This window comes from Eptesicus fuscus, chromosome 6 (assembly GCF_027574615.1).
Source record: "Eptesicus fuscus isolate TK198812 chromosome 6, DD_ASM_mEF_20220401, whole genome shotgun sequence".
Lineage (NCBI taxonomy): Eukaryota > Metazoa > Chordata > Mammalia > Chiroptera > Vespertilionidae > Eptesicus > Eptesicus fuscus.
This window is the reverse complement of record NC_072478.1, coordinates 47,353,316-47,379,424: the sequence shown is the minus strand read 5'-3', so window position 1 is coordinate 47,379,424 and position 26,109 is coordinate 47,353,316. Positions and strand designations below refer to the sequence as shown.

The 26,109-nt window shown below is 35.2% G+C and overlaps 1 pseudogene; it reads right to left on the bottom strand.

The window, feature by feature from the left end:
* Positions 1-18,583: 18,583 nt before the first annotated feature.
* LOC103290725 (tubulin alpha-1B chain-like) lies at positions 18,584-25,774 on the bottom strand (annotated as a pseudogene).
* Positions 25,775-26,109: the final 335 nt, after the last annotated feature.

The window sequence follows — 26,109 nt, the reverse complement described above, 5'->3', positions numbered from 1 at the left end:
TCTGAGTGAAAGAAACAAAGCCAATTACAATCCCATCCTTAAGACCATCTGCTCCAAATTTTCACGATAGCCACACAAAGACCAAGTAGCTCTTTGAAATTATAGTTGTTTTCTTTTTTCTTTTTGATATTGTGCCAGATCAATACTTAAAGCATCTTTTCATTCCTACTACTTTCAAAGATGGAGAAAATCATGAATGATATCAATCTTTACTTATTTGAGACTATATTACTCTGTATAAATGATATATCTGTCACATTATATATGGACATGTCAGTGCAATAATCTTTATTAAAATTTATACATTTACATTATGTTAACATTTTATATATTTATGTATGTAATATGTAGTCATATGTGTACATTCATGTATACATGTGTATATGTACTAATAATTAATACATTTCAACAACAGATAACATTTTTTTCTTCTATATTTTCTTTGAAGTAATTTTGGCACCATATAAAAATGCATTATAACCTTATATTGTATGTCAGTGGTATCTTCTCTTTACATAATTTGAAAGAGATGTAGGCTTCATTCTCTTAAAGATTCTAGTTATTATCCTTGGGCTTATGTATAAAAATGACTCTAGCACTAATCGGTTTGGCTCAGTAGATAGGTGTTGGCCTGCAGACTCAAGGGTCCCAGGTTCAATTCCGGACAAGGGCATGTACCTTGGTTGCAGGCACATCCCCAGTAGGGGTTGTGCAGGAGGCAGCTGATTGATGTTTCTCTCTCATCGATGTTTCTGACTCTCTATCCCTCTCCCTTCCTCTCTGTAAAAAATTGATAAAATATATTTTTTAAAAAATGACTCTAGCTATGGGTGTTTATAAATCTAGATGCCTAGAGTACACCCCTCAACATTCTGAGTTGTTGGCACTGAGAAAAGACTCAACCATCTGCACTTTTAACAAGAAATGCTAGTGATTCTAATACAGATAATTCTTGTACTAAATTTTTTAGTATTTTACTCTAGATGAGAATTACCTAGCTCAGTATCAAATGCAATTATGCTTTAAATAACTTATTTTTGTTGATGACTTTAATAAACTTCAGCAGACCCTTCATTAAATTGTTGACTGACTCTCATTATAAGAGAATGCCAAAATTTAAAAATTACAGTTTTCTATATTTCCATATTATGAACTTCATTGTTGTCAGTTATACTTCTAAGTGGAACTCTATGTTTTAATTCTAGCATAGTTCCTCTTCAGTATTTCTGGCTTATGTGGTATTGTGGAGACTGTGCATGGAAAAAAGACAGATGAGGCATCAACAACCAATTGGGAGGACCCTGTCCTTTCATTAGAATAAGAGGATCTCAAAGACAGTGATCTAAGTAAATTCTCCATGGATCTCCTTCAAAGGGCACATCGGAAATGAAAGGAGATGTCAAGGGTACCTAAATCTCACAGATGTTATGCAGACTCAAGTCAATTGACTTCATACCTTGGTTGCTTGGGGAAAATAACTGCTCAATTAAACTTGGGAAATTAGTTTTTCTCTAAGATTGATACACCAACAGACTCCACAATACTTAGATTTGTACATTGAATCTTTTATTTTATTTTCAACTAAAGGCCTGGTGCACAAAATTCGTGCACTGGAGGGGGCGGGGCGTTGTCCCTCAGCCCAGCCTGTACCCTCTCCAATCTGGGACTCCTCGGGGGATATCTGACTACTGGTGGCCATCTTGTGATGATGTGGGGGCAGCCATCTTATGATGACGTTGAGGTGGCCATCTTGTGACGATGTGGGGGCGGCCATCTTGTGGCAACGTGGGGGCAACCATCTTGTGAGGGTATGAGGGTGAATTTGCATATTACCTCTTTATTATATAGGATTGGTAATACTAGTACATGCATCTGCTAAAAGAAATTGAAAGAGTTACAAAAAAAAAAAAATAGAGGCAAAAGTAATTATCTCTCTTGCCCCCTGTACACAGTCCTCTAATTGTCCTTAGAGGCATCTGTTTATTAGTAATTTCTGATGTGTATTTTCAGTATTTATTGAATATTGTGGTGTGTGTTAAATGGGGGAAGAGGAGAATATAAATAAATGCAGGTCAGGAAATTCCCTTGATTCTAAACTAGCAGAAGACATGCACTAAAGAGTGACTTAATGGTTTGAGTTAAAGTCACTGAGCAGCCTTTTACCAGTGGAGTGTTTCTTAGATACCAGAGGAAATATAATATATTCTTCAAGTAAACCTCTAATGTCTCTGGGAACAACAACAACAACAAAAAATGGAATTTTAAGTAGGTTCTGCTTTCAACAAACAACAGAAATCTAAATGAGAATGCACTTTAGCATAATGAAAATTATCTGAGTTCTAAAATACCCCTTGAGATTGTAGAAACACTGGTAACCAATCAAGTGTTCTGACAGTAAAATCAATGTGCACTCTATTATAGCAATGTATTAGGAAAGCAATTTGGAAGTAAAAAGGAGAAATTACTTCCCTTGACTCATTCATGAAATTTCTTGGTAATATCTAAATAAAAAGGTTTCAGAAAAAAAACACACACCATATAATGGCCCACAAAAGGGAAAAGTTTATAACTAATTATTGAATTGGAATGACTTTGAAAACCAAACTTTAATTGCATACCTACTATTTATAAGATACTATGCTAGGGCTATACAGTGACCTTAAGGAATTATCAATATAGTTAGGAAATGACATATGTACAACAAAATCTTCTTCTAATACAGCAACTGTTTAGAAAGTGAGATCATACTAAGTGAACCCTGTGAATCAGATTCTCTTCAGGCCTAAGCTACTCATTTTTGCAGAGCATAGCAGCTCATCCAGATTAATAAGAGGATCATTTACAGCAGTGGGTAAATGGTAATGTCTCCTGCTTTTTTAGTACATATCAAATTTCAAGAATACTAGTTCTCCTTTGGACTTTATTTCTACTAGTCCTACCAACTGCCTAGGTGATTTATTTTTGGTAGAGTTATTAATAATTGATTAGTCTTTGGGCATTAGAATTCATGTAGGTCACAAAATATATCATCTTTCTTTAGGTAAAATTTCACTCTGTTGCATGTATATACATGCGTATTTGTGATTATATTTGAACTATATTTTAATGTGTTGAGACTTTTATTTAAATAATCACAGAATAGTTTTGAATTCAATAAAATGATACCCATCTTCATTGTCTAAATTCACAACAAATGGATATAAAGAGGAATCATGATGACTAGAGGTCAAAATATCAGTTTCATGCTTAATAAAAGTTAGATTGGAGTACATGGCTTAAATCCACAGCTTTGATGGCTGTCCTCTGACCTTAAACTAGGTAGATTTTCCACCCATTCATTGGCTCAGTTGGGCAACCACAGTCTTCCCCCACAGGGACAGGTCCTCTAATGTGGATGAGAGTCCTCTGGATGGATATGCCCTACTGAGACTTACTTAGAAAGGGAATCCTGAAGGAACTAACTACATTTTCCCTCTTCCTCCTCCCAAATGCACCAATCAGGTCATTTATTCCTCTTCCTCCCTAGGAAGTTGATTTCAGATCTGTGGTGACCATAGTACAAGAAGAGCCTGGGATATTGTCTTCTACCAGAAAGCAAGGAAGTTTGAAGAATAATGGGGTCATGTTAAGAAGAAAGATAACCCCAGTTTGAGGATCCAAAATTGATAGTGTCTGCATTTAATAATAATATATGGTATAAAATTCATGAGCCCTAATGATAATAAATACAATTGTGCATGCCTACATACATACATATGTATGTACATAAATTAGAAGGGGGGAAAGAACAATACTTTTTGTAAAAGATGTGCTAGATATAAAAGTATAAGGAATGATAGAATTGGAAATTCTACATTTATAACATATTCAGGTAGGGATCATCAATTAGTGCAAAAGCCATTATGTCAGTGATCACTGGAGAACAGGATATTCCAACATTGGCAAAATAATCCAGCACAGATTGCAAAGTGGTCAGAACTGGCAGTTATCAGTCATTATCAGCCAAATGACCACATTTATAGTTGATTTTCATTAATAGTAAGGCAATGTGATAATTTTTTACCTTCTGATATACTGCAATATGAAGAAAATTACTTAGAATGTATACTTGCTAACAATGTTTAACTGAATCTCATAAAGTCTCTACACCCCATTCCAAATTCTAGCAAAAAGAAGAAGAAGGAAAGAAGGGAGAGAGGGAGGAAGGGATGGAGAAAGGGAGGGAGGGGAAGACAAAAGGGAGAAAGGGTTATTTTTATCACTCTATTTCTGTTCCACGACAACTTGTCTTTCTTCAAGTATGAATCATTTATGCTTCTAGTATCTAGGCAGCTACAGGTTTTTGTTTATTTTGTTCTATTGGCTATTCTTTGTAGGATTTTTTGCTATTAGGAGTTAGCATATGTCAAATAGAAATTCAAAAATTAGTGCTAATATCTAGGCTTTTTAAGTAAATAGTCTCTTGCAATTTTTCTGGTGAGGATTAGTCAGTCAGCACATTCCCCCCCAAAGCATTTGCTTTTTTAAAAAAGAAATTTATATGGCCTGTATCACATGTATTCAGTACACAAACTTCATGTAAGAAATTACATTTTAATGTGAAGCTAGTTAATTCACTGGAGGCAACTCAAGAGCTATGCTAATTAAAATGGTGCCGTTTTATAGAGCTTCTGGTATATCCAGAAGCTATTCAGAGTAGCATGCACAGGAAACTATTTTGCAAACAAGGCCATCATCTGTAGAATTTTAAAAGGCTTGCTCTTCCCTTTGATAATTAAGCCTCATCATTTCCAGTTTCAGGTCTTAGAAGGGCAGTTGGCAATAGTTTCCTATTTCGGTTTACCTATAATCATACAAAAGAAGAAAGCATAAGTTCATTTTAGTAAAATATACTATTTTTCCTCAATCAGTTCTTAGAAAATATCATTTTTTATGAGCATTATGATGCCATTATAAAAACTGCTCTCTCAAGTTTTAAAATAAATTGGGTTTACAGCCATGAGATTGTATTTCCAAATGCCAAATGTAATTTGCTGTGACAGGAGGAATTTTTCCCCAAAGATAAATGTTCAAGTTCTTCCATTGTTTAATGGCAAATTAAATAGAAAACTTCTCTTTTCATACCTGCATATACTTTATTTAGCTTCCTTCCATCTGCTCTGCAAGTGCTTTTATAAAACTGTATCCCATGGCAACCCCCAATGGCATTTAGCTCCCTGTCTCCCATCTGAGCTCATCTCTCCCAGGGAAACCACGTTAGTACTCCAAGGACAGCATTTTTTTGTTAATTTGGGAGGGGCTTTGTGTGTGTGTGTGTGTGTGTGTGTATGTGTGTGTGTGTGTGTGTGAATATCTTCCACAATTTCCATTATAGAGTACAGATATTGCATATATATTTCTTTATACTTACAAGAAGATATTTGATTGTGAATTGTGTTTAAATCCTAAAGATGAGGAGTCACATTATTTCACAAAACCATTACTCTCCTGCCTGTAGACAAAGAAATCACAGATAACCATTTTTATCAATGTGAATGAAGTCTTTTATCCTAGAAGTTATTTGAAATACAAGCTTATAAATGTAGAATTCTAGTGGGAAGATAAAAACTCATGTTCATTTACTTCATACTTATAATACATAACTATGTGACTTAACTTGCTAATTTATGCTGAGAGAATTGTGGCATACTGAAAAAAAACACCTCACAAAAAAACAGTTAGCCCAAATCAGCCAACCTGGGATCTGTTCCCAGGGGGCCACTTACAGCCATACTGTTTAGACATCCTTCAATATCTCTAAGCCTCAAGTTTCCAGTTCAGAGCATGGGTGAAACTTCATGGGGTATTGTGAAAATGACATGAAATTACAATAAAGACACTTCGTTAAAGACAAAGTGCTATGCAGGGTTTATTATTACATTCTCTATCTCAACATTTTATTATTGTGGGTGTTATCTATACACAGTTAACGTAATGATATTGTAGCTTTAAGCACATTCATTTGAAACAATGAAATAAACTGAAATTTAAATGAAATCATTGTTGATATTTGAAATCTTGAGTGAGAATGGAATAGTAAACTACTTTCTGTATAATCTGTCCTCGTGAAAATAAAGTATAACATTCAGTATTTAAATTTAAAATTGCTTTTGTATCTTTGAATATACATACATATTTTTTAATAACTGTTTTCAAACCATAATTATACTTACAAGTGCTTTAGCACTGTATGGTGTTAAACCACTATGAAGAAATTAACATTTAAATGTGCTTAAAAAGATATTTATTATCAAAACATCTTAATTCATTTCTTTTTCTGGATGCTATTGTTGGTAACATTGATAAAAAATATATTTATTATTAAAATATCTTATTTCATTTCTCCTTCTAGATGCTATTGTTAGTAACATTGATAATGTTTATAAAAGTAATATGTGACTTGCATTTGGGAGTATTGTTACTCAAAACATTATTCAAATTGCATATGCTTTTACAAAACTGAATTGTAAGTTACAAATACACTTGATCAAAATTCATTAATATAGGATTTACTTTCTAAAATAAAGGTGATGATTTTAGAAAGACTTTAAAACTAAAAATGTATTTAGAACAATATTTCATTAAATAACTTTCAATATTGGATTGTACTCATTGATATGGAAGAAACCATGGGGAAAAATCTATATTGTGCCAATATTTCTGTTTATAATAAAAATCATATGTTAGAGAACTTTGATCAAATGTATTCATAATTTACAATTCAGGTCTTGGATTTTTGATGTAAAACATTATGTTATCTGCAAATAGATAAAGTATCTCTTTCTTTTCAATGCTTATATATCTTTGATTATTTTTCTCTTATCTCAATACTGCTTTGGCTACTGGATACAATCCTACCTTATAATAGAGAAACATGCAAATTGACCGCACCTCCTCTATGCCCATGATTGGGCCTGCGAGAGGATGGGGGCGGGACTCCGGGTGGCCTTTCCGGCTGTTGAGAAGACCAAGATGGCGGCGCCCAATCCTCTTAGTTCCGGGGGTCCCGGGAGGCGAGCGCCACCCTAGGGGGCGTGGCCGGGCCCAGCCAGGCGCTCCCAGGGGATCCAGGCGGCCATCGCCACCCGGAGGGGCGTGGCCGGGCCCAGCCAGGCGCTCCCTGGGGATCCAGGCGGCGATCGCCACCCGAGGGGGGCGTGGCCAGGCGGAGCCAGGCGCTCCCGGGGAATCCAGGCGACGATCGCCACCCGGGGGGCATGGCAGGACTTGCCCAGCCCCTCCCAGGGTCCCTGGGAACATTGGAGGCATGTGGTTGCTGAGACCCAGACCAGGCCTCTGGCCACAGATTCATAGCTTTGCAGAGACCTAGGGCAGGGATCTGCCTCATCTGCAGAGAGACAGAGGTTCTGCAGTGCCCCTAAGACGTGGGTGGGCCCAGCCAGGGATCAAGGGGCATGGAAGGACTCCTGGCAGAGGGGCAAGGACCCTCACCCCTAAGGCGGGGGTTGAGGGATGGAGCCACCTCAGTGGAGGGGTGCTGCACTGCAGGGTACTGGACTGACTGACGTGATTCAGATAAGCTCCCAGTGCTAATGGGCCTCGCTCAGGCAGCCTTCACACTTCAGAGGCAGTGACTACTGCTCCTGCCTTCACCCAAAAGCAAGCTTGCTACACCCTGCCCCATAGTAGAGCATGCCTAGGCAGTGAATGGGAAGCCTTCCACCTGCTTCAGAGAAGGGGAGGCAGTAAAGAATGGGGGGAGAGGAAAGAATGTGGAGCATCCGCAATGAAGAGGTGCTTGAGAAAGAGGCTCGGAAGCCTGACTGGAAGGTTTGTTCTGTTTTCTGGGCCGCTGCCCCTTAGGAAGCGCAAAGAGCATGGCTCTGAGGGCTTCCTGTGTGCTCTGAGGGCTTCCTGAGTCAAGTTCCACAGCCAACTGGAATTGGCCTCAGTTTCCTGGTCTGTAAAATGGATGAAGCGTGTCCCAGTGCCTTCACTGATCTTTGATGGCCAATTGAGATACTATATAAAGAAAATGAGGGAAGAAGTGAGAAAGAAAAGTAAGGACAAAAAAACACAAAAGAAAGATTGAAAGGAACCTGTAAACCCATTGTCACTTAAATAGGGAATATAGTCAGTAGTGTTGTAATGATGGTATGATGCCAGGTGGGTACTAGAAATATCGGGGAACACTTTGTAAAGTATATGATTGTCTAACCACTATTCTGTAACTAATATAAAACCTGAAACCAATACAAAATAATGTTGAATATAAAGAAATGAAAATTGGAGTGAAATTTTTATAAATTTCAAAGTTTAAATAAAAGCTGTAAAGGAAGGAAGGGGAGAATAAAAAGTGTTTTTCATTTTGCCACTTCATTAAAAAGACAGTTGTCTTTATGTGATGCTTTGATACTTTTCTAAGTCATTATCTCATTTTAATTTCCGGGCAACTTAAAGACAAGGTAAGTATTCCCTCCACTATTCAAAGAAAGGAAATCTTGGTGTCTGGTCCTAATGATTCAATCGTCAAGCCCTTATTGTAAAGCAGGGTTAGTAAAATTTTCTGTGCAGGGTCATATCTATACTAATAAAAGCCTTGGGGGTGATCAGGCCAGCAGGGGAGGGTATTTGGGGGCAATCAGGCCCGCAGAGGAGCAGTTAGGGGTCAATCAGGCCAGCAAGGAAGCAGTTAGGGGGCAATCAGGCAGGTAGGTGAGCGGTTAGGAGCCAGCGGTCCCGGATTGTGAGAAGAATGTCCAACTGCAGGATTAGGCCCGATTCCACAGGAATCGGGCCTAATCCTGCAGTTGGACATCCCCCGAGGGGTCCCATATTAGAGAGGGTGCAAGCTGGGCTGAGGGACACCCTCCCCAGTGCACGAATTTCGTGCACTGGGCCTCTAGTTGTAATATAATGAGCCCCATTGCCTTGTTCTTCACTTTAGTGAGAAAGCTTACAAATTACCCATTAAGATGCTGCTTGGAATGAAGGGTTAAGAACAGAACCAAAATTAATCCTTTGACCCTACTGAATGAGATGAGATCTTATTCAAACTCCTTAGAATGTTAACTTAGGGAATGTATAGGAGTATCCTAGGTCCAATGCAAATGTGCATTTCTAATAAGGTTATTATTAACTGAGTTGATCACTCTGTACCAGGTAGTTGAAATTGTGTTTTTGTGAATAGTAATTCATAATATGCAGCAGCACAAAAGAATGAAAGGACATGCCAAAACCGGTTTGGCTCAGTGGATAGAGTGTCAGCCTGCGGACTGGAAGGTCCCAGGTTCGATTCCGGTCAAGGGCATGTAACTTGGTTGCGGGCACATCCCCACAGGAGGCAGCTGATCGATGTTTCTCTATCATCGATGTTTCTGACTCTCTATCCCTCTCTCTTCCTCTCTGTGAAAAATCAATAAAATATATTTAAAAAAAAAAGAATGGGCTGAGATGGTCCATGCCTCTTTATTCCCATCATATCTACCTAGCCTCATTTCTCAGAAACATGTGATTATGGATTTCAGAAGCTGTGCCTGAGATTTACAAGACTCTTCAGTTCCATGCTATGTTGCCTATTTTATGTTTGGTTTTTTTTTCCTTTTATCCCCAGCTTTGTTGAGGTCTAACTGACAAAATAAAATTGTAAGGTATTTAAAGTATAAAACATTCCATTTTTATATACATATACATTGTGAAAGGAACACCCCCCTGTATCCCCCTCACCCGAGTTAATTAATACATCTGTCACTCATATATTTACCTACTTTTTGTGTGTGTGTGAGAATATTTAAGTTCTACTCTTTTAACAATTTTCAGTTATACAATACAGTGCTATGAACTATAGTCAACATGTTATACTTTAGATCTTACTCATCATAGAACTGTAAGGTTGTACCCTTTTACCAACCCGTATCTTTTATTGACTTAAAGTTGATCTTGTTTAAAGCCTGCTGTGTCTTATGAGCTTAATTGTCATTCTGAGCCTACAATGCAGAGTGGGAATTATAATAACTTGTAAATGAGATATTTATATTTTACATGATAAGTATATATTTATTGAGTGGCTATTGCATGACAAAAACATTTTCAGCACTTAAGAAGATCATAAATATTTTCTTTATAAATCTATTTATATGATGAATTTTTGAAATGACTTCCATATTATTGAACTATTCTTGCTTTCCTGGAGTAAATCTCACTTTGTGATGATGTGTTATGCTTTAAAATGTACAGATGGATTCTATTTGCTAGTATTTTATTTATGATTTTTCATGAATAGACATACATAGATTGATCTGCAGTTTTCTTATGTAATTTTAAGCAAGCTCTGGTACCTATTATGTTCATTTCATAAAATAATTTAGAAATGTTACTTTGTGTATTCCCAGGAACAATTTAAATAGTGTTGGCATAATTAGGTCTTTAGGAATATAATTGATTACATTAATGAAAATATCTGAGCCTGGTATTTGTTTTACAACTTCTATTGAAATGGATCCATTTAAGCTTTTTTCCACTGCTGTAGTCAATTTTTGTAAAATAATAAAACATAACATAATATGATATGATATATTATATAGCCTCTATATAATAAAACATAACATGATATGATATAGTATAAAGCCTCTATAGCAGTGGTTCTCAGCCTTTCTAATGCTGCGACCCTTTAATACAGTTCCTCATGTTGTGGTGACCCCCAACCATAAAATTATTTTTGTTGCTACTTCATAACTGTAATTTTGCTACTGTTATGAATCATAATGTAAATATCTGTGTTTTCCGATGGTCTTAGGCAACCCTGCTAGTGGTTCTCAACCTGTGGGTGGTGACCCACAGGTTGAGAACCGCTGCAACCCACAGGTTGAGAACCACTAGCAGGGTTGCCTAAGACCATCAGAAAACACAGATATTTACATTACGATTTATAATAGTAGCAAAATTACAGTTATGAAGTAGCAATGAAAATAATTTTATGGTTGGGGGTCACCACAACATGAGGAACTATATTAAAGGTTCGTGGCATTAGAAAGGTTGAGAACCACTGCTCTATAGGAAAGAAACAGAAAATTTTAACATAGCATTTAATTTCTGTATTGACCAAATTTTCCAACTGAAAAATAGCAATCCTTGTGTTATAAGAAATGGGTCATAATATAGTAATCTGTAAATTAAACCTATGTTAATATTTACTTTTTCTTATTAATAATTAATTAATAACACAATGATTTGTATCATAATCAAAGACCCTGTAGACTGAAGTAGGGAACTCAAAAATGCTTTTATGTTGTAGTAAACAACAACAAAAAAGATAATGTGAACTACCATAACAATATATTAAAAATAGCCAGTGCATTAACACCCAGGAGGGATTTTTATTTTATGAATATATATTGCATACATATATGTATCCTATATAATAAAGAGGTAATATGCAAATTGACCCTCACACCCTCACAAGATGGCTGCCTAAAACCAGGCTGGCAGGGTGGTTAGTGAGGGATGACAAAGTGATTGAACAGCGGGCTGTGTGGGGTGACTAGGCTGGCAGGGGGGCCGTGAGGGTCGACCAGGCCAGCAGGGGGGGAAGTTGGGGGTGACCAGGTTGGCAGGGAGGGCAGTAAGAGGCGACCAGTCTGGTGGGTGGGGGCAGTTAGAGGCAACCAGGTTGGTGGGGGGGTGCAGTTGGGGGCAACCAGACTGGCAGGGGGCAGTTGGGGGCAATTAGGCTGATGGGGGGGGCAGTTAGGGGCAACCAGGCCAGCAGATGGGGGCAGTTGGGGATGACCAGGCCGGCACAGGGCACAGTAAAGGGTGACTAGGCAGGCAGGCAGGTGAGCGATTAGGAGCCAGCGGTCCAGGATTGTGAGAGGGATGTTCGACTGCCCATTTAGGCCTGTTCCCCAGCAGTCAGACAACCCCCAAGGGGTCCTGGATTGGAGAGGGTGCAGGCTGGGCTAAGGGGACTCCTCCCCACCCCCCATATGAATTTCATGCACTGGGCCTCTAGTATACATATAATTGTAAATAGATTACATAAATAGGTACATAGAAAAACTAGAAATAGGAAGATTGAAAGATTGATGGCTATATCAGTTTGAAACCCAACTACTTGTTTAGAAGCACAGATTATCATAAATGTTATCAAGTGACTATTTTTTTATTATCAGATCTTTCTCAAAATTGTTCATCTTCTGAAAATCCAAGTAGAATAACATATATTGATCCTATCCTCTTATATAATAATTTATCCCAATTACTGGATGTCTGTCATAATTAATATGCAAATTATCTATTTCTGGATTAAACAGTTATTAATAAAAATATGTTTGAAATGAGCGGGGCAACCTTAGATATGCTTTACTCGGGCTGAATAGTCAAACCTTCCCAGCATGTTTAATGAAATTATAATTTTACCTATAACTTACATTTTCCCTCTGTCCTAAAGAATCTGCAATAGTCATGGGGAGTGATTTTTAAAAATTCTCATGTCTAATCATTCTATACCATCCGTTGAGTAAGTCTTGACATCCCCACTCTGCCTGAATAATTTATTTCTGGGATATACTTCTCTAAACAATTCTCTATTCACTTCGTTCTCTCTCAGGATTCTCCTCAGTCACTTACAAAGATAATTTTGGCACCCACCTCACCAAATGCCCAAATGGATAAGAACACCAGTGGTGACTACAGTTTAGTCTCAACTTTCCTCATTTCCCCAGATACATATCTCTTTATGTAAGCTTTGTCCTTTCTTCTTTCTCCTCTCTCTCCTTCCTTCTGTACGTCTTTCTTACCTTTATTGTCTCTCATGTCATATTACACAAAAGGAAGTAAATGTTAGGCAGATACATATGAAGAGGGAAAAATTTGGTTTATTAAGCTTTCAAAAGACCAACTGGGGAAGCTAAAATGTTGAAGCAGTAGAATACTAATTATATAACTTCTGCACAATGTGTTAGGGTTTCTGTTTATTTATTTTCATTGTGCTAATAAATTCATTGATATTTCACAATACTTGGTAATTGGAACTTAATTTTATTACCTAACTTGCATTTAAATTATATCACCTGTGAAAATTAGATGCTTCAAAAAATGAAACACTTTCAAGTTATTCATTGTAATTTAAGCAAAATTCAAGGTAGCCATAATTAAAGCTGGGTGACAATAGGTGGACTATTCTGAACCAAAAAAAGGATAGTATTTTTTAATTTGTAAAATAAGTCATTTGCTATTGTTGATGTATATTTGATTGCTAATACAATATTTATTTTGAGTATTTGAAAATGCACGAGTTATAAAAATATTTACTGAAAGTAGAAATAACAATGACCTATTTTAAAAATTGCATTGATAATAATTTAAAAATAAATGGAAATTTTTCATAGGTATATATGACATATTTTTTCTTGTGGAAACATTTTGTTGTCATTGTTATTTCTCTAACCAATTTATCTGACTTTCAAATTGTTGAATATAGTTTGTATTTACTTTTTCTACCCTATATGATTTTAATCTATTCCAAGTGGCTGCAAGTTGACTTTTAAAATCAACTTATTAATTCTATAGGCCAGTGGTCGGCAAACCGCGGCTTGCGGCTCTTTGGCCCCTTGAATGTGGCTCTTCCACAAAATACCACGGCCTGGGCGAGTCTATTTTGAAGAAGTGGCGTTAGAATAAGTTTCAGTTTAAAAAATTTGGCTCTCAAAAGAAATTTCAATCGTTGTACTGTTGATATTTGGCTCTGTTGACTAATGAGTTTGCCGACCACTGCTCTAGGCAAACATCGTTAAGCCATTATACAACCTCTGCTTTAGTACCGTGCACACTGATTCTACAAAGGGATCCAACTCTGATAAAAAAAAATGTCATCTTTTATCTACAACTATAATATTATTCTATACATTCTATGAAAATTATTAATAATATTGTCTATCAGTACCGTTCGTTAAAATTCCATCTGTGATCTTTCTCTGTGTAAAAGAGAACATGGAGATATTCTAAGAGATTGATCTCAGCTCACAGTATGGACATGGGCATTCTTATCCCTTTCAACCAAACCTAGGCAATTCAATATTATAGTCATGTTTGCCTTTCATTGGAGTGGATGCTGAAACAAAGAAGGAGTGGACTGGTTGGCGCTGTTTTATACAGGGGATATAAGAGGCAGTGAAGCACGTGCTTGTGAATATGTCCTCTTGACCTGTTGCTTAGAATGTATAGTGATCCCAGAGTGAAGCTCTTGTTCATCTTTACACAAAGTGCTTTGTTTATCCTTCAAGTGTGTCATCTTTTTATTCATCCTCACTACGTTTAAAATATTCTGTCAATTTCATATTGTATCAGCATGAATTCACTGAATCAAATTGGGGCCAGATACTCTAATTTGATTTTCAGTTTGCTCTCTGTCTTTGGAGCTATTGCTGAGCATCTTAGCTGTTCAGTAGGACATAAAGGGCATAAACAACCTTTTCTGTCTTGTACCAGAAGAGATCATTATAAACTTTTTTTATTAGAAAATAAAACTTCAGTTAAGTCATCCATAATATACTGAAATTTCAAACTGTATAGAAATTGATATAAATTCTTGCACATGATCTGAATATTGGCACAAATGACATTAGGAGTACTCCCAGTTAAATTATAGTTTAAAGGCTTTTTAGATAGGTCCACAATTTATAGAGTATTTGTGTGGAATTTCCATTACACAAACTTAGTTTCCTTATAGTTATAGTTTCCTTATAGTTAGTTTTTTAATGTTCAGCCTTTAAGTTTACTTATTTTCATTTTCTTTTTCAGGAAATGTACTCAAGAAGATTTCTGAGAGAATATACTCAGTTTTCCTGCTCTGATTAAACAAGACACGGCTGTATTTTGTAAGTTCAACTATTTTTATCTAAATAAAGAAGCCTTTCTGCTGCAGAGAACCACTTTTTTTTTCCATTTGGAATTAAAACAAACTTTTGCTTTAATGGAAGACTTAATTGATTTTATTTTTTATTTCAAGCTTCCTTTACCTAAATTTTATTTAATTTCAATGAATAGTGAAAAGCAGTTTTTTTTAAAAATGAACTGTTTCCTTCTATCTATTAGCCAATGTTTTAATGACTTGAGATAAGAACTTTATCAGTTGATGAGCTAGTTAAAGGGGCAGTGCTGTCAGTAATACTGATTTTGTTTTGCTTGGATATATATATATATATATATATATATATATATATATATATATATATATATATATATATATATATATGTAATTATAATATACTCCATTTCAGTGAACAAATATATTCAATTTTATCTATAGTAACTACCATATGTGGTCTCATGAAGGTAACTGAATACTGACTATCTTTAGGAAATATATTAATTTTATCTTATTACTAATACTTGGATTTTACATTCATGGATTTATAAGATTAATCTTGATGAGATTGACTTAGATGTACTGGAATCTCATACTCATTTATTTCACATGACACAAAGCAAAAAACAAAGGCTGCTGGGTAGAGTAGTGAATGACATTAAATTGAATGTTTCCCAAACCTTCAAATTTATAACCCCTCTGATGATCTCAAAGTTGAGAAATTTTGCTATTTCAGTTTTTAAAACATAGTGTAAGGCAAATAGATTTCCCCCTCTTTTACAAGCTGCCTTCTGGTATGGAGATAAAATAGTCTCTTTGACTCTAATTAGACTTCTATGCCAGACCCAGTAGATTGAGAGAATGGAATACATGTTACTTATTTTGACATTTGTGACTTTTTAAAATATTTTATTGTATTCTCTCTCTCTCTCTCTCTCTCTCTCTCTCTCTCTCTCTCTCTCTCCTTTTTGCTTTTCTTTCAGGCAGACTACTTCCACTAAGCAAGAGAAAATAATTCTGCTATACCCTCTCCCCCCCCCCCCATAATAAGTGGGTGGGGGATTAACTAGATGAAAAAAATATGCCTATAGATTCATAATTAGTGGCACAGTAGCCATTCTAAGGTCTTTTTACTAGAAGTGTTTTGTTACTATAGTACTTTTTTAATAATTTAATTAGTGCTGAGTATAATAACATGAAGAATATACTTAAAGGTTACAGCAGATTTTAGAAATCTGTATAGTAACTTGGAGGGCATAAATCAGATATAAAAAATCTTGAAATTGATGGAAAATCACTTATAAAGAATGAGGAAATTTTATAAAGACAAATATTAACATATCTCATAAAGGAGAAACAAAGATTATGTAGAAGATTAACAAAAAAATCTTAAATTTAAACTATGTTGCAACAATCCCATTTTCCCAAATTATCCATTTATATTATTATTTATCTTCATGGAAACTATGGAGTTTTACCTCTAAAATATTTCATTTAATAAAAATTATCAGTTCTCTATGTTTTTTATTAAATAAGGATTTCTCTACATATGTATCTTTTAAATTCCAATTTTTTAAATTTCTTTATTGATTAAGGTATTACATATGTGTCTTCATTCCCCCCATTAACTCCAACCCCCCTCCTCTCATGTCCTCACCCCCCTGTTGTCTGTGTCCATTGGTTTGGCTTATATGCATGCATACAAGTCCTTTGGTTGATCTCTCCCCCTTACTTAAATTCCAATTTTTGATCATTTAATAAAACCAGCATTAAATTGACTTTCTACAATTTTATATTAACAGGAAATATTATTGAACATTTACAATGTACTAAACCTTATGAATGAAAAACAAAAAAGAAATTTGCTGTGCAATTTTATCAGTGGTGAATATACATTTCCTATCAGTATTTCACAGAAGTATTCTTTTTCTCCATTACTACATCAGTTCCTCAGATCTAATAAACACAAGTTGGGAATCATAGAGGTATTGTTAGGATTTAGGTTACTAAAATGCAAGAGCCAGGAACAAAAATGTTCTGGGCTTTGGTCACACTCTTCTTGAGTACACTGAACACATATGGTCCATTCAGCTAATGAGGAATCTGGAATACAAGGAGGTGCAGGAGAGAAATAAAATTTGTGATTAAAATTTCTTGGTAATAGTGTCCCTGATAAAAATTAAAAGGAATGAGGAAAATTCCATTTGAATAAGAAAACAGGGAAATAACTGAATATTATTCTTCACAAGTAAAAATGACTATTTTGTAGTGACTGAAAAAACCTGAAGTATAATAAACCTGCACTATTATCAGTAAAGACTTTCATGCTGTGAGAATTTATATGCACTAGAATAACTACAGATAGAACTTTGAAAGATTTTTAAAAACAAAACTGATCCTATCTTGCAGGGATTACCTGAGAGAAAAAAGTGCTCATTTACACAACATGAAATCTTTCAAACCCAGTCACTATTTTACATTCTGTCTTAGGTCATTAGCTTCAATCAACATTGGCTTTGCTTTCCTGAGACCATACAGAGGAGGAAGTTAACTGGTTTAGCAAACATTTGCTCAGCTATGGTCCCAGTTGCATAACTGTCCAGGGCCTAATGGAGAATTAGTACAGTTTTCTATGCAGGTGTAAAGCCATGATCAAAGCAGACCCTGTGTGTTTGGGATGTGAACATCCCTGGGAGCGACACTATGTCATCTGGCTGGGATTCATCTAAATAAGTGTTTTAATGAACACATTAAAGAAAATCACAGCTGTCTTTTTGCTGTCCATTATTAATACTCCCTTAAGGAGGGATTATACTTCACTTACCTTTCAATGAGGTTATTTTTCTGGTATTTTGACAATGAATGATTTGAGTCTAGAAATCATGCTATCTTCTAGCTTATAATGCTAGTTTTTTTAATAGTCTTCCTTTTCCCATGAACTCAGTAGAGATGAAATCAGCTTTATATTTTTCCAGATTTTTTCCTTTTTTTTTAAATCTAAGGAACTTAATCAAATGAATATTTGTGATAAGAGTTGTGGGGCATAAAAGAACTATAAAATATCACTGCTTCTAAATGCTATAATCTCATTGTGGAAGAAAATTTATATAAAATTAAATATAGGATTAATGACAATAAAAATGCCAACTATATTATAATTCTCTGACCTCCCACATCCCTCTTAGTCTATTCTTTGTATACCATATATATAGTCAAAGAGATGTGGGGGGGGGGCACACAAGGAATGAATGAAATGCTACAGTTATTCAGATAACCAGTGTAATTAAAAGAAATGAAATATAGTTAAAACTTAGATGTATACTAAAGGACTAATATCATAGATAGCATAAAGTCAGGCTTGATGTGATAATACATTCCAGCTTTATAGGTATTGGAAAAAGAGCCTTCCATATTTTGTTTGTCTTCTATTCTTCTATGGTTGTTTCTTGTATCAGCCTTTGGTAGACACCTTGAACAAAACTCAAATGCAATTATGCGAGGAAACAAAGCGATTATGGCAGCTTTCTGACTATTTATTTATTTCTCAGTGCTTTCATTTTATAGATGTGAGGAAATATTTTTATAGATATACATGAAAATGATAGACATGATCACAGATAAAAGTGAAGACAGTCTAACCAGAAAGCTTTAACACCTGTCAGCTGTTGAACCTGATGTTCTGAATATGACATGCTGCAGGACTGAAAGAAATGATAATTAGTATTCCTCTCTTTCAACGGAATCCACACCAACTTCCTCATAATCCTTCTCAAGGGTAGCCATGTCCTCACGGGCCTGAGAACACTCTCCTTCCTTCGTGCCCTCACCCACATAACAGGGGACAAAGGCACACGTAGCAAACATTAGGTCCAACTTGTGGTCCAGACGAGCCCCGGCCTCAGCAGTAGCTGTGATGTCGCTCAGCGTGCACACAGCTCGCTGTACTTTGGCCAGGTCTCCACCAGGTACCACAGTGGGAGGCTGGTAATTAATATCAATTTTGAAGCCAGTGAGGCACCAGTCTACAAACTGGGTGCTGTGCTTGGTCTTGATGGTGGCCGTGGAAGTACTGACATCTTTGGGAACCATGTCACCAGGGTACCACAGGCAGCAAGCCACGTATTTACCATGTTGAGGGTCACATTTCACCACCTTGCTGGCTGGCTCAAAGCATTGGTGATCTCTGCTGCAGAAAGCTATTCCTGACAGGCTTTTTCAGCAGAGATGATAGGGGCATATGTGGCCAGAGGGAAGTGGATGCAGGGATAGGCACCAGGTTGGTCTGGAATTCAGTCAGATCAACATTCAGGGCTCCCATCAAACCTGAGGGAAGCCGTGATGGAGGACACAATAGGGCTAATCTGGGTGTTCCATGGTGGTGTGGGTGGTGAGAATGAAGTTGTAGGGCTCAACTACAGCTCTGGAAACCTGGGTGGATGGGTAAATGAAGAACTTCACCTTGGAATTCTTTCCATAAATGGACAGAGATGTTTCATCAGCAGGGAGGGGAACACAGAGCCAGTTCCCCCACCCAAACTGGGAAACCAAGAAGGAAGCCCTGAAGACCTGTGCAGGGCTCAGCCAGTTTCCGAATTTGGTCCAAGACGAGGTCAATGATCTCCTTGACAACGATGCAGTGCCTGTGGGCATAGTTATTGGCAGCATCTTCCTTTGATGAGCTGCTTGGGAAGGAACTTAAAAAACTGCTAAAGGGATATCTAAAAGTTTTGTGTCTTTGTCTTAAAGATTTTGACCAAAGATCTTGAAGATATTCTATGTATTATCAACACAGTGAAACTGTAAGTTTCACTCTTAATGAGTTTAATTGATTGAAATTCCATTGTGATCAATCTGCTAAGTAAACAAGGTTTCCTAAGTAGGGATGGAAAATGTGTGTGCATTTTTCTTTTAAATTTATGTTCTATATTAGGGAGTTATGGAAGTTTGTTATTTGGAGTAAAGTTCTTAACACCTGTAAATGAAAAAATAAGTTGATGTGTAACATAAGTACAAATGTTTAAGTGTAAAATTTATCTCTCTAAAAGGAAAATTCAGTTTCCTTTTAGTTAGAGATTCTTTTATAGAATAGAGATTAATATAGTGAGCATTAGTTTCCAAAAGAACAAATTTTTATCTATTATTTCTTCTTGTGAGCTGCAGCAATGTTCCTTGATGATTTAGCAGAGAGATAGCCATTCCTTTTTCTTTGTTCATAATGACTATCAATTACATCCATGGACATCCATAATCCAAAATATAACAAATTATAAGCATTAGGTTCTCCATTTTTATTGTTTTTACATATATATAACACATTCCTGATATAACTTCAGAAACAATATTGACAAAATTTATATTTTAGTAATTTATTTAAGAAAGATTTTAAAAGTGTAACAAACTCTAATTTGTTTTTCCTGCATAATTAACAGCTGTGACTTTCTATTTCATTTGTCTTAACATTCACATTAATGAATTCCCCTTTTGTCCTGCTCTGAACTTGATATTGAGAAAGGTTTTATGCATCACTGCTTCTTAATATGTCTCAGGTAATTGGCCCTGTTACAGTAGCTTATACAATACTTACCTGAGAAAATGAGAGACACCTTTTCAAGAAATAGAACTTAACTGATTTTGTTTCAGTGAGGTCGTTATCAATATGGAAGATGTTTTGATAAATATATACATTACAAAAACTTAAAACAGTATTTTATGGATTGACAGACTTGATTGATTGGATTTGATCGGATAGAGTATGAAAATCAGACCTTTTATTTATGCTGCCAAGACTACCTGCTTTAAACTTTCTGTTATATTTTGAAAAGACAGTGAATCAAAGCATTGCACTTCACAATCAGCTGTCCCAGATAACTTGTTCTCTGAAACTTAAGGGAAATTTGCTAATAGAGGTCTTTCTCAAGCTTATAATTACAGATGATCACTGTGCAGAAGAGCATTTAACAAGATATTATTTTTCATTAAGATTTTAACCTGCAAACAAACATACTTAAGAAAAAAGGAAAACATCTAGTGGTTAACAATGAGCTAAGATTTTACATAACTGATCAACATGTTAGTGGATTTTCCTCTTTCTTTTTTTTTTATCCCAGATCCCCCCTCCCACACACCGGATTTTCCTCTTTCTGAAATAAAGTTAGCAGCAGTAGGATTTTAAAGAGCTCTAGTAAGATTATTAGGGAAGAACAAAGAATCATACTATATTTTTAATAAAATGCAAATTTAAATAATTTTTTTAAATGTCAGGTTCTAGTGTGTGAATACCTAAGAGACTCCTAGTATTCACCTAATCCTAGCAAGAATAAGTAGTCCAGACTTTTAGTTACTTAGAAAAATGAGATGTGTATTGCCCAGCTCATTTTTCTAAATTAGTACTTTTTTAAACTATATTTTTAACTGTCTGTTGTTCATAAAAAAGTATGCTAAAATTTCCATATGTTTAATGAGATCTTTAGGCAACATGCTATAATCACATATATTAATTTTTTGGGGATTATCAGTTGAATCTTTGTTTTCAGGCTTGCATTTCATTTTATAATTATTGTTAAATATTTTCTTTCATTCACTTCCCAAATATTATTTCCTCCTCGCAAGCCACCATCTATTTTCCCAAAATTATATAAAACTAGAGGCCTGATGCACAAAATTCATGCAAGAGTAGGCCTTCACAGCCGTGGTGGCTGCCTGGATCCCGGCTTCGTCCGGAAGGTTGTCCGGAAGGACATCGGGTCTAATTAGCATATTATACTTTTATTATTATAGATTATTTCATTCCACATTTATGATAGCAGATCATCAACAGAAATTATTTGATGATGATTGACATTCCTAATTAGTATTTTCATTTAGCATGTATTAATTCCTTAAATTTAAGGTCAGTGTGGATTACTGATTAAAAATACAGAGTAGGAATTTATCTAGGTTTGAATATCAACTATCACTTTTTGTTTGTATGGTTGCTAATCTGAACATTTGATTTTTTCAATTTGTTACAAGGGTAGAAAAAAGAGTTAATACAATCTGTAATATATAATTAAGATCGAACGACTATTACTCTTCATAACTGGTGTTTACTGTAGTAAAACATGTTGAACTTTTCATGACTAAAAGTAGAAATGTATTATATTAATAAAAGATCAAAAGTTACTGTTGGCCATTTATATATGCATTAAGGATATGGCTTTATATTTGGAAACAAAAGTTTAGTTCAAAAAAATAACGGTATAATGTGTTTTTCTAATGATAATTATTTTATAAGATTCATGATACACCTCTATGGTGAATGTATTATTATTATTTATAATCCTTACCCAAGGATATTTTTTTCCATTGAGAGAGAAAGAGAAACATTGATGTGAGAGAGACACATTTATTGGTTGCCTGCCACATACCGGGATCGAACCTGCAACCCAGTTCCATTCCCTTGACCAGGAATTGAACCCTTGATCATTTGGTGTGAGGGCTGACACTCTAACCACTGAGCACACTGGCCAGGACAGCAATTGTATTACTTTTAACCAGTATTCAAAACATTGATATAGTGGTCTTAAATACAAGAGATAACATTATGCCCTGGTATTTCCAACTGAACCAAAAGTTATTTTTATCCTTTAGGGCTAATGACTAAAAAATAATGATGTTAGCCTTTAATAACATTATAAATCCCAAGACTTAAAATGATCCAGCAAAATATTATTTTGGAAATTGTATTTCCAGAAGTCATATCATTTATTTTTCATTGCCTTTTACTTTTTAGTTTTTTTTATTAACCTAAGTCATCAATTCCTTATGATAATTAAATGACTTGTCCCCATACAAATATTTTATAGAACTCATATACCAGGATGGCAAGATTTAATTTTTTCATAATTTAATCTTTATCTTGGTTTAATTATATTTTTATCTCCCTCCTATCTAGAGAGGTTGTGAGGAATACACAATCATAATTATCTTTCATGATAAAAGTGATTTCCATGCACCAAGACAGACTTCAGAATTACACTACCGAATTGTTGCAGGTATATGAAAAAAAACTCAACTGGCATTTGCCTTTGCGAAATCTGTAATAGCTATACTTTCCTTCAGGTGTCCAAAGAGTTTTATTCTTGATAACTATGCACTACTTTTTATGCACAAAAACCAAATACAATATTCTTTCTTAAGCCTGTGCTTTAATGTCATTGGGAATTGAACAAATGACAAGAAGGTATGTTTCAAAGAGAAAGTGCTAAAAATAATATATGAAAAAGGGAAAGTTCTATTGTCAAGAATATCATATTTTCCTACCATTAGCTTCATTATGGCACACATGGTTTTGAAAGGGCTGAAAATCACTTTTTATGTAAAAGCAAATTTAACTTGGTCTAAACCTTTCCAATTTATTGCCTCTAAAAATCTCATAAAACTAATATCTTTGGTTTTTCTAGAGATTTTAAATAAATTAGGAAAGTGTATCTTATACTTATATGAAGACCTATATATATAGAATTGTAAAATACAAATTTTGCTATCAATCAAAAAATAGGTCCACTACATGGAAAACATTTTTTTAAAAGTATTTTAATTTATTTTTCCCCATCACCTTTTATCCCCTCTAAGCCCTCTTCCACTTCCACCCACCTCTCCATCCCTCCAAGCACCGCAGTGTTGCCCATGTCCATGAGTTCTCTGGAAAGCATTCTATTGCTGGAAAAACAATTCTGTATTTTTGGATATGTAAAATTAGACTGTATAGGTGAAAGAAATAAAATAAATGGAGAAACAGAGAGAAAACTTATTAAATGGTTCATAGGTTAAGATTTGCAATTAAGCAATAGAAGGTAGCAAGTGACAGCATAAGAGAGATTTCTTTGGGCTTTGTGGATTTAATAAGTGAATTCTGTCAGGAATATATGATGAGTACATGACCATCATTTTATTAGATTTTATTAGTTAAAAAATCCTTGCCCCGCCGGCATAGCTCAGTGGTTGAGGGTCAACCTACGAACCAGGAGGTTACAGTTTGATTCCCGGTCAGGGCACATGCCAGGTTATGGGCTTGGTCCCCAGTGTGGGGTGTGCAGGAAGCATCTGATCAATGATTCTCTCTAATCATTGATGTTTCTATCTCTCTCTCTCCCTCTCCTTCCTCTCTGAAATCAATAACAAACTTAAAAAAAAAATCCTCATCAACTTATCAACTCACACAGAAGCATTGTTTCAGTTTATATGTTTTGATAAAATAGTCAGTGTGGTTTGTTTCTTTGACATTAATTATGGCTCAAACAATATGGCTGAGGAAGCTGAATCTTAAAAAACCACAAAATGCAAACATATGTCTCCCAGTGAAAACACTAGTAAAATGTTGCTTACTTTGCAATATTTCTTAACTGACTTTTGGAAGTTTGCAAATCTATAATTCCTATAAAACACTAGAATAGCAAATTATAAGCACTTAATTTTTGAGGTTGGCAAATTCAGAATTTATGTAAAATACTATCTTAGAATAGCAAATAATAATTGCTTATTTTACTAAGCTTATGCAAGAGCAATTACATTTATATAATTAAATTATTTTCTAAATTAAGTATTTTTATCTAAAGAATGAAAATTCTTATCTTTTCCTTATTTAAAAACCTTATCTGCAGTATAAATTCCATTCAATTTAATTTACTAAATACTTACTGCATACCTTTAAGTCCAAGAAATGAATTAATACAATTGGGTGAAATAATATATAATAATCCATGATCTCATATTGTACATAAATTGTAATAAATTAGTTATAAATCAAGGTTAACATTTCTAAAACAAATCCTTTATTCTAGAAAATTTAGTAGGAGAGAAAACATAATTACAACTTTACTTATTAACTGTATGACTAGAATAATTTCCTCATTTTTATGACCCTTAGTTTCTTCACCTATGAAATGTCATAAATCACACTTCCTTAAAGAAATAATGATGATGCAATGAGATAAACTTACTAAAGTATCTAAAATAGTCCTTTGTAATTGATAAATGCTCAATGATTTTTTTAGAGGCCCCTAAAGTTAGAGATCTTTCACTGTGTGAGGCTAATGGAGAATATATCTCAGAAACTGAAATAGGTTTTTTGTAAAAACCCAAAATCATATCCCTAGGTTAAAATAATCTAAAAGAAGTATGGCTAGTGGAAATAGAAAGTAAATGTACTACCATGATTTCTACATTTGCCTCTATGTTTGTGCCTTTAGGATTTTTATTGAGGTGTTGAAAATTATGTTTTGGGGTCCTTTTAGGTCTATTGTTCTGGGAAAGTGTGGAATCAGATTTTTAAAAACGTGATTGAAACAGAATTGGGTGGTGCTAGAATTTAACATTTAGACCACCAAAAACATTCCTCAAAGATCTAACCAAGAACCTATCTATACCAGACTATTGGATGTGTCATACATTTGTGGCAGATGCTGTGAAATTTACTATTTTATTTCACTTAAAACAACGACAGTATACACTTTTTAGTAATCTTTTTGCCTATTAAATCTATACTGTTTTCTACAGAAGAGCAAATTACCTTTGTCTAGCTGTTGTCCCTTCCCTCACTTCCTTGGTACCAATTCTGTGTTGCCCCTTTATGAGTCAGGAATAGAGCCATCACACCAGCACATAGCCCTAAAGCATCCCTTTAGAAAACATGTGAGAAGATGAATCGTTACTATAAAAATTTAATTTTGTATAACAGTTGGTCCAAGAGAAATCCAGCTGATTGTAAAACAAAACAAAACTTTCAGCAACTTTTAAATTTCTTCTATATCCAACCTCATCTGGTTCCGTTTCCCACTCCACAGAGGTCATAGTTAAGGCTTTTCATCTCTTTACCAACCTGAGCTCCTCCTTTACTTTTCTGAGAGGAGGCAGTGCAAGCATCACCATGGTGACTTATTTTGTCCTCTTATAGGATCGCGAAAATGCCATGTGCTCCAAGCACAGGCAAGAAAGGCAGAAAGTATAATTAATGGGAGACCTTCCCTATCAAGCCCACCATTTACAAACCCTGGCCGGGTAACTAAGTCTTTAAAGTGTCATCCGGATTCCCACGATTGTGGTTGCAGGTTAGATCCCCAGTCAAGACACATAAAAGAAGCAACCAGTGAATGCATACATCAGTGGAACAACAAATTGATGCTTCTTTCTCCCTTTATCTCTCTCTTGCTCTCAAAAGAAAGAGAAAAACACAAACAAACAAAGACACACCAAAAACCCACTTC